The sequence below is a fragment of the Hyla sarda genome, unplaced genomic scaffold, assembly GCF_029499605.1.
Source record: "Hyla sarda isolate aHylSar1 unplaced genomic scaffold, aHylSar1.hap1 scaffold_772, whole genome shotgun sequence".
NCBI classification, from domain to species: Eukaryota; Metazoa; Chordata; class Amphibia; order Anura; family Hylidae; genus Hyla; species Hyla sarda.
In genome coordinates, this window is record NW_026610795.1 from 90,774 (window position 1) to 117,365 (window position 26,592).

Sequence of the window (26,592 nt, forward strand, 5' to 3'; positions counted from 1 at the left end):
TAGCTTCTAGAGCATTTTTACAACATTATACATAGGTGCTGAATACATAAAAAGCGACTGTTCAGCGACAGACAAGTCGCATCGGCTGAAAGTAGGCCAGAATGTCAGTCCATGTTGGAGCAGGTTTAGATACAGTCTAAAGTATAGATCTCAAAGTCTGTGCACAGAATTTAGCAAGGGCCTCGCACCTTCTGATGCATCAGGTAGGTGCACAATAGCATAGCCTAACCCTCTGTACTTTGGTCTATATTGATGCGGGACATAGACAGCCAGCTGATGACCAATCCATTAGTGCAATGGATGGCTGGAAGCATTTGTCTTTGCCTTTGCAATACCACAGAAGCAATGCATGGTCAATGTACAGCAATGACACACCTGTGTGAACAGCCAGGAGACCCCCCCCCCCCCCCCCATGTTATGTTACATAGTTACATAGTTAGTACGGTCGAAAAAAGACATATGTCCATCAAGTTCAACCAGGGAATTAAGGGGTAGGGGTGTGGCGCGATATTGGGGAAGGGATGAGATTTTATATTTCTTCATAAGCATTAATCTTATTTTGTCAATTAGGAACATTCAGCACCCACCCGCTATCAAGGCAGCTGCCTATCATGTCATGCCCTACCTGCACAGGTGTGCTGGCTACTCAAATGATCCAATTAAGGAGGCCATTTAGTCAGCAGCAGCAGAAGTCCTGTGCCTGGACGCTCCAACAGCGGCCAGACACAAGCAGAAGCAGCAGAAGCAGCAGCAGCACCACCTTTTGTTTTTTGGCTGCAGCAGCAGCAAGGCCCACAGGGCTGGCTAGCTGGCTAGCCAGCAAGCAGGTAGCAATGAAAGTAGGAATCTTTCTTTTTAACCCTGTAAGGGGGTGGTGCACTGTACCCGAAGATACTGCCATATCGGGTCAATGCATAGGGCGACGGAAGCAAGCTTCGAAATCGGCCCCCGTTCTCAAAAATCCATTTAATATATGGTCCCCAGATAGGGGACGTATCAGATATTAAACTGATAAGAACAGATACTACACTTGATCTTAGCCAAAAGGCCGAGAAGCGATAACCGTGAAAGGGGCGGGCCCAACAAGGTCCCCTTCATGGGCACTATCACTGCTTGCTGTCAGGGAGGCTGCCAGACAATTTTCCATGCACACTCTGGGCTGGGGGGCAGTCAACCACCAGTACACACAGCAGAACCTAAACCCATACCATTATTGCTAAGCAGCAAGACAGGGGCCCATTGCACTCCCACGGGACCTTTTTAAATGCAATCCATAACCCGGATTTGCCAGGAACCCTTCTTACTCCTCCTACTTGCATGTGACACTGGGCTTAGGATCTGCATAGGAAACACACACACAAGCACACACCTACCTTTGTTGCCTGCAGATGCCTCCTTGGCTGTCCCCAAACGGTATCAAACCAACACCCACGGGAAGCTGTAAGCATAGAGGACATGCCTGCACCCCATTGGACTTACCTGTGTGGGTTAAATCCGGGTTATTTGACAACCTATGGCGGTGATGGTTCTGCTCAGGCAGAGCAGTGCTGATGCTCCTCATAAAGCTGTCGCTGCTGTGAAGGTTCTAGGTGACATCACAAATCCCTATGGTTACATACACAACAAAGCTGGGTTGTTGTTGTTTACACTCTGCAAGGCCTGTGGAAGTGAGTGACATCATAGCACTGTAGTTCTGAGGGTTCTAGATGGATGCAACAATCTCCTGTTGCTTCTATGAAGGCCATAATAGACGACATCACCAAACAGCTCCATAGTCACATACACAGCAAAGGAGAGATGTTGTTTACACCTAGTGATGTCAGTGGTATTGAGTGACATCACAGCACAGTGCTAAGGCTCCTGGGCCTGGACACAGCAGCGGCTGCAATATCTCAACGGAGAATACGTTTATATATATGTGTGTGTGTGCGCGTATATATATATATATATATATATATATATATATATATATATATATATATATATTTCTCCGCCGAAATCACTTTTAAACCCATTTCCACCTTTTTTTCCCTTCTCTTCCTCTTACTTTTTTTTCACGTTTTTTTACGTTTTTCTCCTTTTCGCCTCTTTTCTGGGCGTATTATTCTTCTTTTTCTTCTTTTTTTTCGTCTAATGCATACCCCATCAGTGCAGCAATGCTTATTCAATACCGCCAGCAGATGGAGACACTGGGGGATAATTTTCTAAGGATTTATACTGATTTTTCCTGTCTGAATTTGTCGCACAGAAAGTTGCAGGCCAAATATGTGTGACATTTCTGCGACTTTAGCTTCTAGAGCATTTTTACAACATTATACATAGGTGCTGAATACATAAAAAGCGACTGTTCAGCGACAGACAAGTCGCATCGGCTGAAAGTAGGCCAGAATGTCAGTCCATGTTGGAGCAGGTTTAGATACAGTCTAAAGTATAGATCTCAAAGTCTGTGCACAGAATTTAGCAAGGGCCTCGCACCTTCTGATGCATCAGGTAGGTGCACAATAGCATAGCCTAACCCTCTGTACTTTGGTCTATATTGATGCGGGACATAGACAGCCAGCTGATGACCAATCCATTAGTGCAATGGATGGCTGGAAGCATTTGTCTTTGCCTTTGCAATACCACAGAAGCAATGCATGGTCAATGTACAGCAATGACACACCTGTGTGAACAGCCAGGAGACCCCCCCCCCCCCCCATGTTATGTTACATAGTTACATAGTTAGTACGGTCGAAAAAAGACATATGTCCATCAAGTTCAACCAGGGAATTAAGGGGTAGGGGTGTGGCGCGATATTGGGGAAGGGATGAGATTTTATATTTCTTCATAAGCATTAATCTTATTTTGTCAATTAGGAACATTCAGCACCCACCCGCTATCAAGGCAGCTGCCTATCATGTCATGCCCTACCTGCACAGGTGTGCTGGCTACTCAAATGATCCAATTAAGGAGGCCATTTAGTCAGCAGCAGCAGAAGTCCTGTGCCTGGACGCTCCAACAGCGGCCAGACACAAGCAGAAGCAGCAGAAGCAGCAGCAGCACCACCTTTTGTTTTTTGGCTGCAGCAGCAGCAAGGCCCACAGGGCTGGCTAGCTGGCTAGCCAGCAAGCAGGTAGCAATGAAAGTAGGAATCTTTCTTTTTAACCCTGTAAGGGGGTGGTGCACTGTACCCGAAGATACTGCCATATCGGGTCAATGCATAGGGCGACGGAAGCAAGCTTCGAAATCGGCCCCCGTTCTCAAAAATCCATTTAATATATGGTCCCCAGATAGGGGACGTATCAGATATTAAACTGATAAGAACAGATACTACACTTGATCTTAGCCAAAAGGCCGAGAAGCGATAACCGTGAAAGGGGCGGGCCCAACAAGGTCCCCTTCATGGGCACTATCACTGCTTGCTGTCAGGGAGGCTGCCAGACAATTTTCCATGCACACTCTGGGCTGGGGGGCAGTCAACCACCAGTACACACAGCAGAACCTAAACCCATACCATTATTGCTAAGCAGCAAGACAGGGGCCCATTGCACTCCCACGGGGCCTTTTTAAATGCAATCCATAACCCGGATTTGCCAGGAACCCTTCTTACTCCTCCTACTTGCATGTGACACTGGGCTTAGGATCTGCATAGGAAACACACACACAAGCACACACCTACCTTTGTTGCCTGCAGATGCCTCCTTGGCTGTCCCCAAACGGTATCAAACCAACACCCACGGGAAGCTGTAAGCATAGAGGACATGCCTGCACCCCATTGGACTTACCTGTGTGGGTTAAATCCGGGTTATTTGACAACCTATGGCGGTGATGGTTCTGCTCAGGCAGAGCAGTGCTGATGCTCCTCATAAAGCTGTCGCTGCTGTGAAGGTTCTAGGTGACATCACAAATCCCTATGGTTACATACACAACAAAGCTGGGTTGTTGTTGTTTACACTCTGCAAGGCCTGTGGAAGTGAGTGACATCATAGCACTGTAGTTCTGAGGGTTCTAGATGGATGCAACAATCTCCTGTTGCTTCTATGAAGGCCATAATAGACGACATCACCAAACAGCTCCATAGTCACATACACAGCAAAGGAGAGATGTTGTTTACACCTAGTGATGTCAGTGGTATTGAGTGACATCACAGCACAGTGCTAAGGCTCCTGGGCCTGGACACAGCAGCGGCTGCAATATCTCAACGGAGAATACGTTTATATATATGTGTGTGTGTGCGCGTATATATATATATATATATATATATATATATATATATATATATATCTCCGCCGAAATCACTTTTAAACCCATTTCCACCTTTTTTTCCCTTCTCTTCCTCTTACTTTTTTTTCAAGTTTTTTTACGTTTTTCTCCTTTTCGCCTCTTTTCTGGGCGTATTATTCTTCTTTTTCTTCTTTTTTTTCGTCTAATGCATACCCCATCAGTGCAGCAATGCTTATTCAATACCGCCAGCAGATGGAGACACTGGGGGATAATTTTCTAAGGATTTATACTGATTTTTCCTGTCTGAATTTGTCGCACAGAAAGTTGCAGGCCAAATATGTGTGACATTTCTGCGACTTTAGCTTCTAGAGCATTTTTACAACATTATACATAGGTGCTGAATACATAAAAAGCGACTGTTCAGCGACAGACAAGTCGCATCGGCTGAAAGTAGGCCAGAATGTCAGTCCATGTTGGAGCAGGTTTAGATACAGTCTAAAGTATAGATCTCAAAGTCTGTGCACAGAATTTAGCAAGGGCCTCGCACCTTCTGATGCATCAGGTAGGTGCACAATAGCATAGCCTAACCCTCTGTACTTTGGTCTATATTGATGCGGGACATAGACAGCCAGCTGATGACCAATCCATTAGTGCAATGGATGGCTGGAAGCATTTGTCTTTGCCTTTGCAATACCACAGAAGCAATGCATGGTCAATGTACAGCAATGACACACCTGTGTGAACAGCCAGGAGACCCCCCCCCCCCCCCCCATGTTATGTTACATAGTTACATAGTTAGTACGGTCGAAAAAAGACATATGTCCATCAAGTTCAACCAGGGAATTAAGGGGTAGGGGTGTGGCGCGATATTGGGGAAGGGATGAGATTTTATATTTCTTCATAAGCATTAATCTTATTTTGTCAATTAGGAACATTCAGCACCCACCCGCTATCAAGGCAGCTGCCTATCATGTCATGCCCTACCTGCACAGGTGTGCTGGCTACTCAAATGATCCAATTAAGGAGGCCATTTAGTCAGCAGCAGCAGAAGTCCTGTGCCTGGACGCTCCAACAGCGGCCAGACACAAGCAGAAGCAGCAGAAGCAGCAGCAGCACCACCTTTTGTTTTTTGGCTGCAGCAGCAGCAAGGCCCACAGGGCTGGCTAGCTGGCTAGCCAGCAAGCAGGTAGCAATGAAAGTAGGAATCTTTCTTTTTAACCCTGTAAGGGGGTGGTGCACTGTACCCGAAGATACTGCCATATCGGGTCAATGCATAGGGCGACGGAAGCAAGCTTCGAAATCGGCCCCCGTTCTCAAAAATCCATTTAATATATGGTCCCCAGATAGGGGACGTATCAGATATTAAACTGATAAGAACAGATACTACACTTGATCTTAGCCAAAAGGCCGAGAAGCGATAACCGTGAAAGGGGCGGGCCCAACAAGGTCCCCTTCATGGGCACTATCACTGCTTGCTGTCAGGGAGGCTGCCAGACAATTTTCCATGCACACTCTGGGCTGGGGGGCAGTCAACCACCAGTACACACAGCAGAACCTAAACCCATACCATTATTGCTAAGCAGCAAGACAGGGGCCCATTGCACTCCCACGGGGCCTTTTTAAATGCAATCCATAACCCGGATTTGCCAGGAACCCTTCTTACTCCTCCTACTTGCATGTGACACTGGGCTTAGGATCTGCATAGGAAACACACACACAAGCACACACCTACCTTTGTTGCCTGCAGATGCCTCCTTGGCTGTCCCCAAACGGTATCAAACCAACACCCACGGGAAGCTGTAAGCATAGAGGACATGCCTGCACCCCATTGGACTTACCTGTGTGGGTTAAATCCGGGTTATTTGACAACCTATGGCGGTGATGGTTCTGCTCAGGCAGAGCAGTGCTGATGCTCCTCATAAAGCTGTCGCTGCTGTGAAGGTTCTAGGTGACATCACAAATCCCTATGGTTACATACACAACAAAGCTGGGTTGTTGTTGTTTACACTCTGCAAGGCCTGTGGAAGTGAGTGACATCATAGCACTGTAGTTCTGAGGGTTCTAGATGGATGCAACAATCTCCTGTTGCTTCTATGAAGGCCATAATAGACGACATCACCAAACAGCTCCATAGTCACATACACAGCAAAGGAGAGATGTTGTTTACACCTAGTGATGTCAGTGGTATTGAGTGACATCACAGCACAGTGCTAAGGCTCCTGGGCCTGGACACAGCAGCGGCTGCAATATCTCAACGGAGAATACGTTTATATATATGTGTGTGTGTGCGCGTATATATATATATATATATATATATATATATATATATATATATATTTCTCCGCCGAAATCACTTTTAAACCCATTTCCACCTTTTTTTCCCTTCTCTTCCTCTTACTTTTTTTTCACGTTTTTTTACGTTTTTCTCCTTTTCGCCTCTTTTCTGGGCGTATTATTCTTCTTTTTCTTCTTTTTTTTCGTCTAATGCATACCCCATCAGTGCAGCAATGCTTATTCAATACCGCCAGCAGATGGAGACACTGGGGGATAATTTTCTAAGGATTTATACTGATTTTTCCTGTCTGAATTTGTCGCACAGAAAGTTGCAGGCCAAATATGTGTGACATTTCTGCGACTTTAGCTTCTAGAGCATTTTTACAACATTATACATAGGTGCTGAATACATAAAAAGCGACTGTTCAGCGACAGACAAGTCGCATCGGCTGAAAGTAGGCCAGAATGTCAGTCCATGTTGGAGCAGGTTTAGATACAGTCTAAAGTATAGATCTCAAAGTCTGTGCACAGAATTTAGCAAGGGCCTCGCACCTTCTGATGCATCAGGTAGGTGCACAATAGCATAGCCTAACCCTCTGTACTTTGGTCTATATTGATGCGGGACATAGACAGCCAGCTGATGACCAATCCATTAGTGCAATGGATGGCTGGAAGCATTTGTCTTTGCCTTTGCAATACCACAGAAGCAATGCATGGTCAATGTACAGCAATGACACACCTGTGTGAACAGCCAGGAGACCCCCCCCCCCCCCCCATGTTATGTTACATAGTTACATAGTTAGTACGGTCGAAAAAAGACATATGTCCATCAAGTTCAACCAGGGAATTAAGGGGTAGGGGTGTGGCGCGATATTGGGGAAGGGATGAGATTTTATATTTCTTCATAAGCATTAATCTTATTTTGTCAATTAGGAACATTCAGCACCCACCCGCTATCAAGGCAGCTGCCTATCATGTCATGCCCTACCTGCACAGGTGTGCTGGCTACTCAAATGATCCAATTAAGGAGGCCATTTAGTCAGCAGCAGCAGAAGTCCTGTGCCTGGACGCTCCAACAGCGGCCAGACACAAGCAGAAGCAGCAGAAGCAGCAGCAGCACCACCTTTTGTTTTTTGGCTGCAGCAGCAGCAAGGCCCACAGGGCTGGCTAGCTGGCTAGCCAGCAAGCAGGTAGCAATGAAAGTAGGAATCTTTCTTTTTAACCCTGTAAGGGGGTGGTGCACTGTACCCGAAGATACTGCCATATCGGGTCAATGCATAGGGCGACGGAAGCAAGCTTCGAAATCGGCCCCCGTTCTCAAAAATCCATTTAATATATGGTCCCCAGATAGGGGACGTATCAGATATTAAACTGATAAGAACAGATACTACACTTGATCTTAGCCAAAAGGCCGAGAAGCGATAACCGTGAAAGGGGCGGGCCCAACAAGGTCCCCTTCATGGGCACTATCACTGCTTGCTGTCAGGGAGGCTGCCAGACAATTTTCCATGCACACTCTGGGCTGGGGGGCAGTCAACCACCAGTACACACAGCAGAACCTAAACCCATACCATTATTGCTAAGCAGCAAGACAGGGGCCCATTGCACTCCCACGGGGCCTTTTTAAATGCAATCCATAACCCGGATTTGCCAGGAACCCTTCTTACTCCTCCTACTTGCATGTGACACTGGGCTTAGGATCTGCATAGGAAACACACACACAAGCACACACCTACCTTTGTTGCCTGCAGATGCCTCCTTGGCTGTCCCCAAACGGTATCAAACCAACACCCACGGGAAGCTGTAAGCATAGAGGACATGCCTGCACCCCATTGGACTTACCTGTGTGGGTTAAATCCGGGTTATTTGACAACCTATGGCGGTGATGGTTCTGCTCAGGCAGAGCAGTGCTGATGCTCCTCATAAAGCTGTCGCTGCTGTGAAGGTTCTAGGTGACATCACAAATCCCTATGGTTACATACACAACAAAGCTGGGTTGTTGTTGTTTACACTCTGCAAGGCCTGTGGAAGTGAGTGACATCATAGCACTGTAGTTCTGAGGGTTCTAGATGGATGCAACAATCTCCTGTTGCTTCTATGAAGGCCATAATAGACGACATCACCAAACAGCTCCATAGTCACATACACAGCAAAGGAGAGATGTTGTTTACACCTAGTGATGTCAGTGGTATTGAGTGACATCACAGCACAGTGCTAAGGCTCCTGGGCCTGGACACAGCAGCGGCTGCAATATCTCAACGGAGAATACGTTTATATATATGTGTGTGTGTGCGCGTATATATATATATATATATATATATATATATATATATATATTTCTCCGCCGAAATCACTTTTAAACCCATTTCCACCTTTTTTTCCCTTCTCTTCCTCTTACTTTTTTTTCACGTTTTTTTACGTTTTTCTCCTTTTCGCCTCTTTTCTGGGCGTATTATTCTTCTTTTTCTTCTTTTTTTTCGTCTAATGCATACCCCATCAGTGCAGCAATGCTTATTCAATACCGCCAGCAGATGGAGACACTGGGGGATAATTTTCTAAGGATTTATACTGATTTTTCCTGTCTGAATTTGTCGCACAGAAAGTTGCAGGCCAAATATGTGTGACATTTCTGCGACTTTAGCTTCTAGAGCATTTTTACAATATTATACATAGGTGCTGAATACATAAAAAGCGACTGTTCAGCGACAGACAAGTCGCATCGGCTGAAAGTAGGCCAGAATGTCAGTCCATGTTGGAGCAGGTTTAGATACAGTCTAAAGTATAGATCTCAAAGTCTGTGCACAGAATTTAGCAAGGGCCTCGCACCTTCTGATGCATCAGGTAGGTGCACAATAGCATAGCCTAACCCTCTGTACTTTGGTCTATATTGATGCGGGACATAGACAGCCAGCTGATGACCAATCCATTAGTGCAATGGATGGCTGGAAGCATTTGTCTTTGCCTTTGCAATACCACAGAAGCAATGCATGGTCAATGTACAGCAATGACACACCTGTGTGAACAGCCAGGAGACCCCCCCCCCCCCCCATGTTATGTTACATAGTTACATAGTTAGTACGGTCGAAAAAAGACATATGTCCATCAAGTTCAACCAGGGAATTAAGGGGTAGGGGTGTGGCGCGATATTGGGGAAGGGATGAGATTTTATATTTCTTCATAAGCATTAATCTTATTTTGTCAATTAGGAACATTCAGCACCCACCCGCTATCAAGGCAGCTGCCTATCATGTCATGCCCTACCTGCACAGGTGTGCTGGCTACTCAAATGATCCAATTAAGGAGGCCATTTAGTCAGCAGCAGCAGAAGTCCTGTGCCTGGACGCTCCAACAGCGGCCAGACACAAGCAGAAGCAGCAGAAGCAGCAGCAGCACCACCTTTTGTTTTTTGGCTGCAGCAGCAGCAAGGCCCACAGGGCTGGCTAGCTGGCTAGCCAGCAAGCAGGTAGCAATGAAAGTAGGAATCTTTCTTTTTAACCCTGTAAGGGGGTGGTGCACTGTACCCGAAGATACTGCCATATCGGGTCAATGCATAGGGCGACGGAAGCAAGCTTCGAAATCGGCCCCCGTTCTCAAAAATCCATTTAATATATGGTCCCCAGATAGGGGACGTATCAGATATTAAACTGATAAGAACAGATACTACACTTGATCTTAGCCAAAAGGCCGAGAAGCGATAACCGTGAAAGGGGCGGGCCCAACAAGGTCCCCTTCATGGGCACTATCACTGCTTGCTGTCAGGGAGGCTGCCAGACAATTTTCCATGCACACTCTGGGCTGGGGGGCAGTCAACCACCAGTACACACAGCAGAACCTAAACCCATACCATTATTGCTAAGCAGCAAGACAGGGGCCCATTGCACTCCCACGGGGCCTTTTTAAATGCAATCCATAACCCGGATTTGCCAGGAACCCTTCTTACTCCTCCTACTTGCATGTGACACTGGGCTTAGGATCTGCATAGGAAACACACACACAAGCACACACCTACCTTTGTTGCCTGCAGATGCCTCCTTGGCTGTCCCCAAACGGTATCAAACCAACACCCACGGGAAGCTGTAAGCATAGAGGACATGCCTGCACCCCATTGGACTTACCTGTGTGGGTTAAATCCGGGTTATTTGACAACCTATGGCGGTGATGGTTCTGCTCAGGCAGAGCAGTGCTGATGCTCCTCATAAAGCTGTCGCTGCTGTGAAGGTTCTAGGTGACATCACAAATCCCTATGGTTACATACACAACAAAGCTGGGTTGTTGTTGTTTACACTCTGCAAGGCCTGTGGAAGTGAGTGACATCATAGCACTGTAGTTCTGAGGGTTCTAGATGGATGCAACAATCTCCTGTTGCTTCTATGAAGGCCATAATAGACGACATCACCAAACAGCTCCATAGTCACATACACAGCAAAGGAGAGATGTTGTTTACACCTAGTGATGTCAGTGGTATTGAGTGACATCACAGCACAGTGCTAAGGCTCCTGGGCCTGGACACAGCAGCGGCTGCAATATCTCAACGGAGAATACGTTTATATATATGTGTGTGTGTGCGCGTATATATATATATATATATATATTTCTCCGCCGAAATCACTTTTAAACCCATTTCCACCTTTTTTTCCCTTCTCTTCCTCTTACTTTTTTTTCACGTTTTTTTACGTTTTTCTCCTTTTCGCCTCTTTTCTGGGCGTATTATTCTTCTTTTTCTTCTTTTTTTTCGTCTAATGCATACCCCATCAGTGCAGCAATGCTTATTCAATACCGCCAGCAGATGGAGACACTGGGGGATAATTTTCTAAGGATTTATACTGATTTTTCCTGTCTGAATTTGTCGCACAGAAAGTTGCAGGCCAAATATGTGTGACATTTCTGCGACTTTAGCTTCTAGAGCATTTTTACAACATTATACATAGGTGCTGAATACATAAAAAGCGACTGTTCAGCGACAGACAAGTCGCATCGGCTGAAAGTAGGCCAGAATGTCAGTCCATGTTGGAGCAGGTTTAGATACAGTCTAAAGCATAGATCTCAAAGTCTGTGCACAGAATTTAGCAAGGGCCTCGCACCTTCTGATGCATCAGGTAGGTGCACAATAGCATAGCCTAACCCTCTGTACTTTGGTCTATATTGATGCGGGACATAGACAGCCAGCTGATGACCAATCCATTAGTGCAATGGATGGCTGGAAGCATTTGTCTTTGCCTTTGCAATACCACAGAAGCAATGCATGGTCAATGTACAGCAATGACACACCTGTGTGAACAGCCAGGAGACCCCCCCCCCCCCCCCCCCATGTTATGTTACATAGTTACATAGTTAGTACGGTCGAAAAAAGACATATGTCCATCACGTTCAACCAGGGAATTAAGGGGTAGGGGTGTGGCGCGATATTGGGGAAGGGATGAGATTTTATATTTCTTCATAAGCATTAATCTTATTTTGTCAATTAGGAACATTCAGCACCCACCCGCTATCAAGGCAGCTGCCTATCATGTCATGCCCTACCTGCACAGGTGTGCTGGCTACTCAAATGATCCAATTAAGGAGGCCATTTAGTCAGCAGCAGCAGAAGTCCTGTGCCTGGACGCTCCAACAGGGGCCAGACACAAGCAGAAGCAGAAGCAGCAGAAGCAGCAGCAGCACCACCTTTTGTTTTTTGGCTGCAGCAGCAGCAAGGCCCACAGGGCTGGCTAGCTGGCTAGCCAGCAAGCAGGTAGCAATGAAAGTAGGAATCTTTCTTTTTAACCCTGTAAGGGGGTGGTGCACTGTACCCGAAGATACTGCCATATCGGGTCAATGCATAGGGCGACGGAAGCAAGCTTCGAAATCGGCCCCCGTTCTCAAAAATCCATTTAATATATGGTCCCCAGATAGGGGACGTATCAGATATTAAACTGATAAGAACAGATACTACACTTGATCTTAGCCAAAAGGCCGAGAAGCGATAACCGTGAAAGGGGCGGGCCCAACAAGGTCCCCTTCATGGGCACTATCACTGCTTGCTGTCAGGGAGGCTGCCAGACAATTTTCCATGCACACTCTGGGCTGGGGGGCAGTCAACCACCAGTACACACAGCAGAACCTAAACCCATACCATTATTGCTAAGCAGCAAGACAGGGGCCCATTGCACTCCCACGGGGCCTTTTTAAATGCAATCCATAACCCGGATTTGCCAGGAACCCTTCTTACTCCTCCTACTTGCATGTGACACTGGGCTTAGGATCTGCATAGGAAACACACACACAAGCACACACCTACCTTTGTTGCCTGCAGATGCCTCCTTGGCTGTCCCCAAACGGTATCAAACCAACACCCACGGGAAGCTGTAAGCATAGAGGACATGCCTGCACCCCATTGGACTTACCTGTGTGGGTTAAATCCGGGTTATTTGACAACCTATGGCGGTGATGGTTCTGCTCAGGCAGAGCAGTGCTGATGCTCCTCATAAAGCTGTCGCTGCTGTGAAGGTTCTAGGTGACATCACAAATCCCTTTGGTTACATACACAACAAAGCTGGGTTGTTGTTGTTTACACTCTGCAAGGCCTGTGGAAGTGAGTGACATCATAGCACTGTAGTTCTGAGGGTTCAAGATGGATGCAACAATCTCCTGTTGCTTCTATGAAGGCCGTAATAGACGACATCACCAAACAGCTCCATAGTCACATACACAGCAAAGGAGAGATGTTGTTTACACCTAGTGATGTCAGTGGTATTGAGTGACATCACAGCACAGTGCTAAGGCTCCTGGGCCTGGACACAGCAGCGGCTGCAATATCTCAACGGAGAATACGTTTATATCTATGTGTGTGTGTGCGCATATATATATATATATATATATATATATATATATATATATATTTCTCCGCCGAAATCACTTTTAAACCCATTTCCACCTTTTTTTCCCTTCTCTTCCTCTTACTTTTTTTTCAAGTTTTTTTACGTTTTTCTCCTTTTCGCCTCTTTTCTGGGCGTATTATTCTTCTTTTTCTTCTTTTTTTTCGTCTAATGCATACCCCATCAGTGCAGCAATGCTTATTCAATACCGCCAGCAGATGGAGACACTGGGGGATAATTTTCTAAGGATTTATACTGATTTTTCCTGTCTGAATTTGTCGCACAGAAAGTTGCAGGCCAAATATGTGTGACATTTCTGCGACTTTAGCTTCTAGAGCATTTTTACAACATTATACATAGGTGCTGAATACATAAAAAGCGACTGTTCAGCGACAGACAAGTCGCATCGGCTGAAAGTAGGCCAGAATGTCAGTCCATGTTGGAGCAGGTTTAGATACAGTCTAAAGCATAGATCTCAAAGTCTGTGCACAGAATTTAGCAAGGGCCTCGCACCTTCTGATGCATCAGGTAGGTGCACAATAGCATAGCCTAACCCTCTGTACTTTGGTCTATATTGATGCGGGACATAGACAGCCAGCTGATGACCAATCCATTAGTGCAATGGATGGCTGGAAGCATTTGTCTTTGCCTTTGCAATACCACAGAAGCAATGCATGGTCAATGTACAGCAATGACACACCTGTGTGAACAGCCAGGAGACCCCCCCCCCCCCCCCCCCCATGTTATGTTACATAGTTACATAGTTAGTACGGTCGAAAAAAGACATATGTCCATCACGTTCAACCAGGGAATTAAGGGGTAGGGGTGTGGCGCGATATTGGGGAAGGGATGAGATTTTATATTTCTTCATAAGCATTAATCTTATTTTGTCAATTAGGAACATTCAGCACCCACCCGCTATCAAGGCAGCTGCCTATCATGTCATGCCCTACCTGCACAGGTGTGCTGGCTACTCAAATGATCCAATTAAGGAGGCCATTTAGTCAGCAGCAGCAGAAGTCCTGTGCCTGGACGCTCCAACAGGGGCCAGACACAAGCAGAAGCAGAAGCAGCAGAAGCAGCAGCAGCACCACCTTTTGTTTTTGGGCTGCAGCAGCAGCAAGGCCCACAGGGCTGGCTAGCTGGCTAGCCAGCAAGCAGGTAGCAATGAAAGTAGGAATCTTTCTTTTTAACCCTGTAAGGGGGTGGTGCACTGTACCCGAAGATACTGCCATATCGGGTCAATGCATAGGGCGACGGAAGCAAGCTTCGAAATCGGCCCCCGTTCTCAAAAATCCATTTAATATATGGTCCCCAGATAGGGGACGTATCAGATATTAAACTGATAAGAACAGATACTACACTTGATCTTAGCCAAAAGGCCGAGAAGCGATAACCGTGAAAGGGGCGGGCCCAACAAGGTCCCCTTCATGGGCACTATCACTGCTTGCTGTCAGGGAGGCTGCCAGACAATTTTCCATGCACACTCTGGGCTGGGGGGCAGTCAACCACCAGTACACACAGCAGAACCTAAACCCATACCATTATTGCTAAGCAGCAAGACAGGGGCCCATTGCACTCCCACGGGGCCTTTTTAAATGCAATCCATAACCCGGATTTGCCAGGAACCCTTCTTACTCCTCCTACTTGCATGTGACACTGGGCTTAGGATCTGCATAGGAAACACACACACAAGCACACACCTACCTTTGTTGCCTGCAGATGCCTCCTTGGCTGTCCCCAAACGGTATCAAACCAACACCCACGGGAAGCTGTAAGCATAGAGGACATGCCTGCACCCCATTGGACTTACCTGTGTGGGTTAAATCCGGGTTATTTGACAACCTATGGCGGTGATGGTTCTGCTCAGGCAGAGCAGTGCTGATGCTCCTCATAAAGCTGTCGCTGCTGTGAAGGTTCTAGGTGACATCACAAATCCCTTTGGTTACATACACAACAAAGCTGGGTTGTTGTTGTTTACACTCTGCAAGGCCTGTGGAAGTGAGTGACATCATAGCACTGTAGTTCTGAGGGTTCAAGATGGATGCAACAATCTCCTGTTGCTTCTATGAAGGCCGTAATAGACGACATCACCAAACAGCTCCATAGTCACATACACAGCAAAGGAGAGATGTTGTTTACACCTAGTGATGTCAGTGGTATTGAGTGACATCACAGCACAGTGCTAAGGCTCCTGGGCCTGGACACAGCAGCGGCTGCAATATCTCAACGGAGAATACGTTTATATCTATGTGTGTGTGTGCGCATATATATATATATATATATATATATATATATATATTTCTCCGCCGAAATCACTTTTAAACCCATTTCCACCTTTTTTTCCCTTCTCTTCCTCTTACTTTTTTTTCACGTTTTTTTACGTTTTTCTCCTTTTCGCCTCTTTTCTGGGCGTATTATTCTTCTTTTTCTTCTTTTTTTTCGTCTAATGCATACTACCCCATCAGTGCAGCAATGCTTATTCAATACCGCCAGCAGATGGAGACACTGGGGGATAATTTTCTAAGGATTTATACTGATTTTTCCTGTCTGAATTTGTCGCACAGAAAGTTGCAGGCCAAATATGTGTGACATTTCTGCGACTTTAGCTTCTAGAGCATTTTTACAACATTATACATAGGTGCTGAATACATAAAAAGCGACTGTTCAGCGACAGACAAGTCGCATCGGCTGAAAGTAGGCCAGAATGTCAGTCCATGTTGGAGCAGGTTTAGATACAGTCTAAAGCATAGATCTCAAAGTCTGTGCACAGAATTTAGCAAGGGCCTCGCACCTTCTGATGCATCAGGTAGGTGCACAATAGCATAGCCTAACCCTCTGTACTTTGGTCTATATTGATGCGGGACATAGACAGCCAGCTGATGACCAATCCATTAGTGCAATGGATGGCTGGAAGCATTTGTCTTTGCCTTTGCAATACCACAGAAGCAATGCATGGTCAATGTACAGCAATGACACACCTGTGTGAACAGCCAGGAGACCCCCCCCCCCCCCCCATGTTATGTTACATAGTTACATAGTTAGTACGGTCGAAAAAAGACATATGTCCATCACGTTCAACCAGGGAATTAAGGGGTAGGGGTGTGGCGCGATATTGGGGAAGGGATGAGATTTTATATTTCTTCATAAGCATTAATCTTATTTTGTCAATTAGGAACATTCAGCACCCACCCGCTATCAAGGCAGCTGCCTATCATGTCATGCCCTACCTGCACAGGTGTGCTGGCTACTCAAATGATCCAATTAAGGAGGCCATTTAGTCAGCAGCAGCAGAAGTCCTGTGCCTGGACGCTCCAACAGGGGCCAGACACAAGCAGAAGCAGAAGCAGCAGAAGCAGCAGCAGCACCACCTTTTGTTTTTTGGCTGCAGCAGCAGCAAGGCCCACAGGGCTGGCTAGCTAGCTGGCTAGCCAGCAAGCAGGTAGCAATGAAAGTAGGAATCTTTCTTTTTAACCCTGTAAGGGGGTGGTGCACTGTACCCGAAGATACTGCCATATCGGGTCAATGCATAGGGCGACGGAAGCAAGCTTCGAAATCGGCCCCCGTTCTCAAAAATCCATTTAATATATGGTCCCCAGATAGGGGACGTATCAGATATTAAACTGATAAGAACAGATACTACACTTGATCTTAGCCAAAAGGCCGAGAAGCGATAACCGTGAAAGGGGCGGGCCCAACAAGGTCCCCTTCATGGGCACTATCACTGCTTGCTGTCAGGGAGGCTGCCAGACAATTTTCCATGCACACTCTGGGCTGGGGGGCAGTCAACCACCAGTACACACAGCAGAACCTAAACCCATACCATTATTGCTAAGCAGCAAGACAGGGGCCCATTGCACTCCCACGGGGCCTTTTTAAATGCAATCCATAACCCGGATTTGCCAGGAACCCTTCTTACTCCTCCTACTTGCATGTGACACTGGGCTTAGGATCTGCATAGGAAACACACACACAAGCACACACCTACCTTTGTTGCCTGCAGATGCCTCCTTGGCTGTCCCCAAACGGTATCAAACCAACACCCACGGGAAGCTGTAAGCATAGAGGACATGCCTGCACCCCATTGGACTTACCTGTGTGGGTTAAATCCGGGTTATTTGACAACCTATGGCGGTGATGGTTCTGCTCAGGCAGAGCAGTGCTGATGCTCCTCATAAAGCTGTCGCTGCTGTGAAGGTTCTAGGTGACATCACAAATCCCTTTGGTTACATACACAACAAAGCTGGGTTGTTGTTGTTTACACTCTGCAAGGCCTGTGGAAGTGAGTGACATCATAGCACTGTAGTTCTGAGGGTTCAAGATGGATGCAACAATCTCCTGTTGCTTCTATGAAGGCCGTAATAGACGACATCACCAAACAGCTCCATAGTCACATACACAGCAAAGGAGAGATGTTGTTTACACCTAGTGATGTCAGTGGTATTGAGTGACATCACAGCACAGTGCTAAGGCTCCTGGGCCTGGACACAGCAGCGGCTGCAATATCTCAACGGAGAATACGTTTATATCTATGTGTGTGTGTGCGCATATATATATATATATATATATATATATATATATATATATATATATATTTCTCCGCCGAAATCACTTTTAAACCCATTTCCACCTTTTTTTCCCTTCTCTTCCTCTTACTTTTTTTTCACGTTTTTTTACGTTTTTCTCCTTTTCGCCTCTTTTCTGGGCGTATTATTCTTCTTTTTCTTCTTTTTTTTCGTCTAATGCATACCCCATCAGTGCAGCAATGCTTATTCAATACCGCCAGCAGATGGAGACACTGGGGGATAATTTTCTAAGGATTTATACTGATTTTTCCTGTCTGAATTTGTCGCACAGAAAGTTGCAGGCCAAATATGTGTGACATTTCTGCGACTTTAGCTTCTAGAGCATTTTTACAACATTATACATAGGTGCTGAATACATAAAAAGCGACTGTTCAGCGACAGACAAGTCGCATCGGCTGAAAGTAGGCCAGAATGTCAGTCCATGTTGGAGCAGGTTTAGATACAGTCTAAAGCATAGATCTCAAAGTCTGTGCACAGAATTTAGCAAGGGCCTCGCACCTTCTGATGCATCAGGTAGGTGCACAATAGCATAGCCTAACCCTCTGTACTTTGGTCTATATTGATGCGGGACATAGACAGCCAGCTGATGACCAATCCATTAGTGCAATGGATGGCTGGAAGCATTTGTCTTTGCCTTTGCAATACCACAGAAGCAATGCATGGTCAATGTACAGCAATGACACACCTGTGTGAACAGCCAGGAGACCCCCCCCCCCCCCCCATGTTATGTTACATAGTTACATAGTTAGTACGGTCGAAAAAAGACATATGTCCATCACGTTCAACCAGGGAATTAAGGGGTAGGGGTGTGGCGCGATATTGGGGAAGGGATGAGATTTTATATTTCTTCATAAGCATTAATCTTATTTTGTCAATTAGGAACATTCAGCACCCACCCGCTATCAAGGCAGCTGCCTATCATGTCATGCCCTACCTGCACAGGTGTGCTGGCTACTCAAATGATCCAATTAAGGAGGCCATTTAGTCAGCAGCAGCAGAAGTCCTGTGCCTGGACGCTCCAACAGGGGCCAGACACAAGCAGAAGCAGAAGCAGCAGAAGCAGCAGCAGCACCACCTTTTGTTTTTTGGCTGCAGCAGCAGCAAGGCCCACAGGGCTGGCTAGCTGGCTAGCCAGCAAGCAGGTAGCAATGAAAGTAGGAATCTTTCTTTTTAACCCTGTAAGGGGGTGGTGCACTGTACCCGAAGATACTGCCATATCGGGTCAATGCATAGGGCGACGGAAGCAAGCTTCGAAATCGGCCCCCGTTCTCAAAAATCCATTTAATATATGGTCCCCAGATAGGGGACGTATCAGATATTAAACTGATAAGAACAGATACTACACTTGATCTTAGCCAAAAGGCCGAGAAGCGATAACCGTGAAAGGGGCGGGCCCAACAAGGTCCCCTTCATGGGCACTATCACTGCTTGCTGTCAGGGAGGCTGCCAGACAATTTTCCATGCACACTCTGGGCTGGGGGGCAGTCAACCACCAGTACACACAGCAGAACCTAAACCCATACCATTATTGCTAAGCAGCAAGACAGGGGCCCATTGCACTCCCACGGGGCCTTTTTAAATGCAATCCATAACCCGGATTTGCCAGGAACCCTTCTTACTCCTCCTACTTGCATGTGACACTGGGCTTAGGATCTGCATAGGAAACACACACACAAGCACACACCTACCTTTGTTGCCTGCAGATGCCTCCTTGGCTGTCCCCAAACGGTATCAAACCAACACCCACGGGAAGCTGTAAGCATAGAGGACATGCCTGCACCCCATTGGACTTACCTGTGTGGGTTAAATCCGGGTTATTTGACAACCTATGGCGGTGATGGTTCTGCTCAGGCAGAGCAGTGCTGATGCTCCTCATAAAGCTGTCGCTGCTGTGAAGGTTCTAGGTGACATCACAAATCCCTTTGGTTACATACACAACAAAGCTGGGTTGTTGTTGTTTACACTCTGCAAGGCCTGTGGAAGTGAGTGACATCATAGCACTGTAGTTCTGAGGGTTCAAGATGGATGCAACAATCTCCTGTTGCTTCTATGAAGGCCGTAATAGACGACATCACCAAACAGCTCCATAGTCACATACACAGCAAAGGAGAGATGTTGTTTACACCTAGTGATGTCAGTGGTATTGAGTGACATCACAGCACAGTGCTAAGGCTCCTGGGCCTGGACACAGCAGCGGCTGCAATATCTCAACGGAGAATACGTTTATATCTATGTGTGTGTGTGCGCATATATATATATATATATATATATATATATATATATATATATATATATATTTCTCCGCCGAAATCACTTTTAAACCCATTTCCACCTTTTTTTCCCTTCTCTTCCTCTTACTTTTTTTTCACGTTTTTTTACGTTTTTCTCCTTTTCGCCTCTTTTCTGGGCGTATTATTCTTCTTTTTCTTCTTTTTTTTCGTCTAATGCATACCCCATCAGTGCAGCAATGCTTATTCAATACCGCCAGCAGATGGAGACACTGGGGGATAATTTTCTAAGGATTTATACTGATTTTTCCTGTCTGAATTTGTCGCACAGAAAGTTGCAGGCCAAATATGTGTGACATTTCTGCGACTTTAGCTTCTAGAGCATTTTTACAACATTATACATAGGTGCTGAATACATAAAAAGCGACTGTTCAGCGACAGACAAGTCGCATCGGCTGAAAGTAGGCCAGAATGTCAGTCCATGTTGGAGCAGGTTTAGATACAGTCTAAAGCATAGATCTCAAAGTCTGTGCACAGAATTTAGCAAGGGCCTCGCACCTTCTGATGCATCAGGTAGGTGCACAATAGCATAGCCTAACCCTCTGTACTTTGGTCTATATTGATGCGGGACATAGACAGCCAGCTGATGACCAATCCATTAGTGCAATGGATGGCTGGAAGCATTTGTCTTTGCCTTTGCAATACCACAGAAGCAATGCATGGTCAATGTACAGCAATGACACACCTGTGTGAACAGCCAGGAGACCCCCCCCCCCCCCCCCATGTTATGTTACATAGTTACATAGTTAGTACGGTCGAAAAAAGACATATGTCCATCACGTTCAACCAGGGAATTAAGGGGTAGGGGTGTGGCGCGATATTGGGGAAGGGATGAGATTTTATATTTCTTCATAAGCATTAATCTTATTTTGTCAATTAGGAACATTCAGCACCCACCCGCTATCAAGGCAGCTGCCTATCATGTCATGCCCTACCTGCACAGGTGTGCTGGCTACTCAAATGATCCAATTAAGGAGGCCATTTAGTCAGCAGCAGCAGAAGTCCTGTGCCTGGACGCTCCAACAGGGGCCAGACACAAGCAGAAGCAGAAGCAGCAGAAGCAGCAGCAGCACCACCTTTTGTTTTTTGGCTGCAGCAGCAGCAAGGCCCACAGGGCTGGCTAGCTGGCTAGCCAGCAAGCAGGTAGCAATGAAAGTAGGAATCTTTCTTTTTAACCCTGTAAGGGGGTGGTGCACTGTACCCGAAGATACTGCCATATCGGGTCAATGCATAGGGCGACGGAAGCAAGCTTCGAAATCGGCCCCCGTTCTCAAAAATCCATTTAATATATGGTCCCCAGATAGGGGACGTATCAGATATTAAACTGATAAGAACAGATAAGGTTTCAACAAAATTTTATTGAATAAATAAGAAACCATACAAAATTTAAAATGCTAAATAATAAAAGGTTCACAAAAGTTTTAAAATACAAATAATAAAACCAGTAATAAAAGGAGAAAAAATAAAAATGGCAGGATAAAACATTATACAAATGTCATAAAAACTGATTATATTGTTATTTCGTTCCATAGAGGCAGACACCACATGGATGCTGCCTCGCTGGCCCCCAACTGTTTCTTGTCTCTTAGGTAATAGATGTACATCTCACTCAGGGCCAGCTTTATACAGTTTTTAACATCAATAAAATCATGTTTAAAAAGTAAGATGTTCCTAACTTTCCAGATGGCATTTTTAAAACAATTAATAATCATCCAGCAGATCATCTGCTGTTTAAAATTGGGGCAGTTAAAAAGACCGTAAAAGACACATTCGTGATTAAAATCTTTTAGGCCGCAGGCCCACTTCAAAAGTGGGCCTACCTTCCTCCAAAGCTCCCGTGCAAAAGGGCAGTTCCAAAATATGTGCAGCACCGTTTCGTCCACTCCGCAGCCATCTCTCGGGCACTTGGCTCTCGCCACCAGTCCTCGCCTGTGCTGGAACTCACGAGTAGGGAGGCACTGGTGGACGATTGCCCAGGCAAGATCCCTGTGTACATTCGCCAGAAACTTCCCGTACACGTTCCGCCATACCTTTTTGGATCTTGCCTGTGTGAAATTGGACACTGCCAGGGTAACCTCACTCCGCCTGAGGACCTTTGATACCTTTCTCTGGTCCCCCAGTATGTCAGGCTCCAAATCTTGGAGACCTAGGAGCCTGACTGTCTTTTCCAACACCACATAATGTTTTGGGGGACACAGAAGCACCGGAGCGTTCAGAGGGATGCGCAACCATCTTTTAAAAACCATGCCCGCAGCGTACCTTAAAAAGCAGCTAAAAATGCCATCGGATTTAATAATTTTAAAACAGAAACAGAAATACTTTATGTAAAAGAAAGTAAAAAGGTTAGGAACATCTTTCCCGCCATTATCTTTACTTTTGTACATAAAATCACGCTTTAATTTCTCCATTTTTGAACCCCATAAAAAAGTAAAAACAATTCTAGTTACTTTTTTAATGTATAAAATAGATGGAGGAAATACCATGGCAATGTATAGCATAATAGGGAGTAAAACCATCTTTATTATTAAAATCTTCCCCTCCATGGTAAGGTTTCTAAGATTCCACATTAAAATCTTCTTCTCCATCTTAGCTATAGCTGAATCCCAGTTAGGGCTCCCATCATTGACCTGGTTAAAAACAATACCTAAAACTTTAATTTGATCCTGTTGCATTGTAACTCCTGGGGTGATGGATGAATCCCAGGAGCCAATATAAAAACAGTCACATTTATCTGTGTTTAGCTTAAAACCAGAGACCTCGCAGAAATAGCTGGTGTTCCTCAATGCCCCCCTCATGGATGGAGAGTCCGGGCACAGTATGGTGACATCATCCATGTACCCCAACACCTTTAGATGGGTCCCTCCTCCACCAGGTATCGGTACGCCTCTTACTACCCGGTCTTTTCTGAGGAGGGCCATCAGTGGTTCGATTGCGCAAATAAAAAGGAGTGGGGACAGGGGGCAGCCCTGTTTGACACCTGATAAAAGAGGAACACCGCTGGTTAAAAAGCCATTAACAGAGACTTGACTAAAACAGGATCGGTATAAAAGCATGATTCGGCTTAAAATCGTTTCAGGCACTGCCATCTTTTTAAGAACTAAAAACAGGTATTCATGGGAGACCCTATCAAAGGCTTTTTCAAAGTCTAAGGATAAAATTGCTACAGTTTGATTTCTATCCTTAAAATACCATAAAACATCTCTTAAAATATTTAGGGATTCAGCTATAGACCTTCCAGGTACCCCACAAACCTGATTTGGGTGAATTAATTTATGAATAAAAGGTTTAAAACGGACAGCTAATAACTTGGCTAAAACTTTATAATCGACATTTAAAAGTGTGATGGGGCGCCAATTTTTTAGCATATCCTTTTCACCCTTTTTAAAAAGTAATGATACAATACCCCTCCTCCAGGAAGGGGGAAGTTCATTAACAATAAAAGTTTCTTTATACAATAAAACCATATCATCCTTTAAAATATCCCAAAAAGCTAAATAAAATTCGATGGGTAAACCATCTTCCCCAGGGGCCTTCCCACTAGAAAAACTTTTAAAAACAAATAAAAGTTCATCTAAGTTAAGATCACGGGATAAAACCTCCTGGTCTAAAACATCTAGCTTAAAATCAAGGGAATTAAGAACATGTTCTAAAAAGGATGGATTAAGATCTTTCTTATTAAAAAGAAGCTGGTAGAAGTTAAAAACTGCATCTAACATGCCTTTTGGAGTGGATTCACCCTCAAGGTTTTGGATGATATCCCTCCTATTCATCACTTTTTTAAAAAAGAAACGGGAACATTTCTCGCCCTCCTCCAGGTGCTGCACATGTGAGTTAAAAATGATTTGTTTCCCTTTCTTTTCTATGGCATGTTTTATTTCAGTTTTAAGGTTTAAAATATCATTTTCTACATCCATACCAGCTTCTTTCAATTTAAAAAGTACATTTAAACGCATGTTAAGAACATAAAACCACTGTTTTTCCATTTTTGCCTTCTTCTTACCTGCTTTGATAAAAAAAAATCTGATTTTAGATTTGGTGCCCTCCCACCAGTGCAGCATAGGCTCGTGGGGTTTTCTTTGTGATTGCCAGCATTGGTAGGTCCGCACAAACTCCTCTTTTATCTCAGGGTCCTCTAGGAGTGTGGTGTTTAATCTCCAGAGGCCCCTTTTTGCTTTTTGCTCCCCCTCTAGCTCCAGGCCCACCAAGAGGAGCTTATGATCAGAGAAGATATTCTGCTCGAGCGTGCATTTCAGGGGTTTAAAAGCTCTAGAGGAAAAAATAAAATCGATTCTGGAGCTCACTCTTCCATTGGACCATGTGGCGCCCGGGTCCTCCGGCAAGAGATCCTTCCAGCAATCTTTCAAATTAAAATCATCAATAAAATTTTTAAGCAGGTAAGAAGTGCGGTCTTTACGATTAATATCCCCACCCTGCCGGTGTTCCCCATCACGTATGCAGTTAAAATCACCTCCCACCAGCAGGGGGGAAGACCCAACACAAAACAGTGGTAAAATTTCAAATAGTTCTGCCCGCTCCTGTTTATCAGGAGGGGCATACACATTTAAAACACGAATTAAAAGTCCATTAAAATATAGATGAATTAAAAGAGCTCTGCCAGGCACAATCTCAGTTACTGTATGAATAGAAAAGGACTGGCCTTGGCAGAGCAGCCCAACACCCACAGAACGACAGTCATTTGCACCGGACCATATGGATGGGCCCAGCTTCCAGTCTTCTTTTAAGTCTTTATAGTCTATTTTACTAGGGATTCCACATTCTTGTAGCAGGCAAAGGTCAAAGTCACATGTCTCTAGATAAGAAAATAAAGCAGCCCTGCGATCAGGGCTCTTTAAGGACCTCACATTGAGTGAGGCAATTTTTACAGGGATAGGCATAGTTTATGGAGAGTCCGTGCTTGGAGAATCAAAGTCAATAATAAGCTGCGTACCGTCATCCCCCGCCTGCGGGGTCATCAGCTCCTTGATGTTCTGAGGGTCGGAGCTTGAGATCGATGATGCCCCGACCCTGAGCTCGCTCTCGTCCGAACTACGGCACGCCGCTTTCCTTTGAATGTCTTCCTCTTCTTCTTCTCTTTGTCTTTTAAATGTCACACTGCTGTCCATATCCTCTGTGTTGCTCTCACTCGATGTAATCTCTGGGCCCCGGCTGATGGATCTGCGTCTTCTTTCATCTTTTGACGACTGGAACTGCTGCACAGGGGCCTGTGAGGCCTCTTTTCCGGAACCTTTGCCGCTACCTTGGGAAGTTTTCATCGCTTGTTCCCCAGCAAGCGTTGCTGAGGACTGTTGCTCCAACTTCCCCATCGATCGACGATGGCCAGTTTTACCCACCGGGTCCACTGCTGGCGGGGCAGCAAACCCTGGTTTGGCGCCACTTGTCTTCTTGGCCCTGTCCTGTATAGGCGGAGTAACAGGACCGGGCTCAGACCTGGCCACCTGGCTCCCCTTCCGGCGGGCTTTCACCGGGGCCTCTTCGTCCGGAGCAGGGCGACCCTGGGCCAAGCCAGTACCTGGCTTATGTTGCAATTTTGGGTCCACCTCTGCCCCCACCGAGGCCCGTCGGCTGCCACCCGCCACAGGTGAGCCCCCTTCAGAAGTTTCGGCGGGCTCTTGAGCCAGGTAGGAAGTCGATCGACGTCTTTCAATTTCCCGGGCAGTAAACTCGATCACCCGCCCGGGCTTCGTGGAATCCCCATGGCCTCCCCCTAGCACTACCACCGGTGGGCCCCCCGATGGAGCACCAGAGGTCTTGGGCCTGGACCCATCAGTACCTGCCATCTGGGGTTTGGGCATCTTAAAAAAGGATGTCTTTTGTCCTGTCCCCTCTTTGGGTGGGCCCAGCCTTGACCCACCCATCGTAGTTTTTGCTTTATGGGGACAGGAATTAAAATCGTGATTTTCCTCTCCGCAGAGGTTGCACCTTATCGTGTGGCTACATCTTGAGGCTATGTGACCTTCTTGGCCACACCTATTGCAGCGAATCACACGCTCCGCGCCGCAGGTCTCCTGGGTGTGGCCAAACCTCAAGCAATTTCGGCAATACATAGGCATTTGAGGATAGAACAGGAAGCCCCGAACTCTCCCGATGGCAAAATTTGGGGGCGGATGGCAAAGACCCCCAATACCACCGGGATCCTTACGGAGCTTGACCCAGAACTTCCTCTTGCCGTTCCAGAACCGCACGGAGTTCAAGATTTTGTTTGCGAATCGCACCTCTTCGCAGTATCGCCGAAGAAAAGTGGCTATATCCTCCGTGGTCACATGAGGGCTGTGCATAGCCACCACCAACGGTATATGTTCCTCACCATAGAGGAACTGGAACGAAAGACCGTCGAGTCGATCGTCCCTCTGGTCCGCACCAGACAAGGTT

General features: G+C 45.9%; 10 non-coding genes across 10 annotated transcripts; all 10 read right to left on the reverse strand.

The window, feature by feature from the left end:
• Positions 1-869: 869 nt before the first annotated feature.
• On the reverse strand, positions 870-1,060 carry LOC130346124 (U2 spliceosomal RNA). The gene has a single exon (XR_008884491.1). It is a non-coding gene; the product is annotated as a U2 spliceosomal RNA (small nuclear RNA).
• A 2,094-nt stretch (positions 1,061-3,154) lies between these two features.
• LOC130346125 (U2 spliceosomal RNA) lies at positions 3,155-3,345 on the reverse strand. Its single transcript, XR_008884492.1, has one exon. It is a non-coding gene; the product is annotated as a U2 spliceosomal RNA (small nuclear RNA).
• Positions 3,346-5,431: 2,086 nt separating this feature from the next.
• On the reverse strand, positions 5,432-5,622 carry LOC130346126 (U2 spliceosomal RNA). Its single transcript, XR_008884493.1, has one exon. It is a non-coding gene; the product is annotated as a U2 spliceosomal RNA (small nuclear RNA).
• Positions 5,623-7,709: 2,087 nt separating this feature from the next.
• On the reverse strand, positions 7,710-7,900 carry LOC130346127 (U2 spliceosomal RNA). Its single transcript, XR_008884494.1, has one exon. It is a non-coding gene; the product is annotated as a U2 spliceosomal RNA (small nuclear RNA).
• A 2,082-nt stretch (positions 7,901-9,982) lies between these two features.
• Positions 9,983-10,173, reverse strand: LOC130346129 (U2 spliceosomal RNA). Its single transcript, XR_008884495.1, has one exon. It is a non-coding gene; the product is annotated as a U2 spliceosomal RNA (small nuclear RNA).
• Positions 10,174-12,247: 2,074 nt separating this feature from the next.
• Positions 12,248-12,438, reverse strand: LOC130346130 (U2 spliceosomal RNA). The gene has a single exon (XR_008884496.1). It is a non-coding gene; the product is annotated as a U2 spliceosomal RNA (small nuclear RNA).
• Positions 12,439-14,531: 2,093 nt separating this feature from the next.
• LOC130346132 (U2 spliceosomal RNA) lies at positions 14,532-14,722 on the reverse strand. The gene has a single exon (XR_008884498.1). It is a non-coding gene; the product is annotated as a U2 spliceosomal RNA (small nuclear RNA).
• A 2,090-nt stretch (positions 14,723-16,812) lies between these two features.
• LOC130346133 (U2 spliceosomal RNA) lies at positions 16,813-17,003 on the reverse strand. The gene has a single exon (XR_008884499.1). It is a non-coding gene; the product is annotated as a U2 spliceosomal RNA (small nuclear RNA).
• Positions 17,004-19,098: 2,095 nt separating this feature from the next.
• LOC130346135 (U2 spliceosomal RNA) lies at positions 19,099-19,289 on the reverse strand. The gene has a single exon (XR_008884500.1). It is a non-coding gene; the product is annotated as a U2 spliceosomal RNA (small nuclear RNA).
• Positions 19,290-21,387: 2,098 nt separating this feature from the next.
• Positions 21,388-21,573, reverse strand: LOC130346080 (U2 spliceosomal RNA). The gene has a single exon (XR_008884453.1). It is a non-coding gene; the product is annotated as a U2 spliceosomal RNA (small nuclear RNA).
• Positions 21,574-26,592: the final 5,019 nt, after the last annotated feature.